Raw genomic sequence first — 204 nt, 5'->3', positions numbered from 1 at the left:
CCAATGTGAACCACATGTGTCATGGAAAAATGTTCCGGTAGCTACATTTAAAACAAATAAAAAGGAACAGGTGAAATTCATTTTAATAATATAGTTTATTTAACCCACTAAATCAAAAAAAGTATCATTGTACCATTTCAACATGTAATCAAGATAAACAGATCAACATTATTAATGAGATATTTTACATTGCTTTTTTTTTTT

Source organism: Propithecus coquereli, unplaced genomic scaffold, assembly GCF_000956105.1.
Source record: "Propithecus coquereli isolate 6110/MARCELLA unplaced genomic scaffold, Pcoq_1.0 Scaffold164, whole genome shotgun sequence".
NCBI classification, from domain to species: Eukaryota; Metazoa; Chordata; class Mammalia; order Primates; family Indriidae; genus Propithecus; species Propithecus coquereli.
This window is presented reverse-complemented; position numbering follows the sequence as displayed.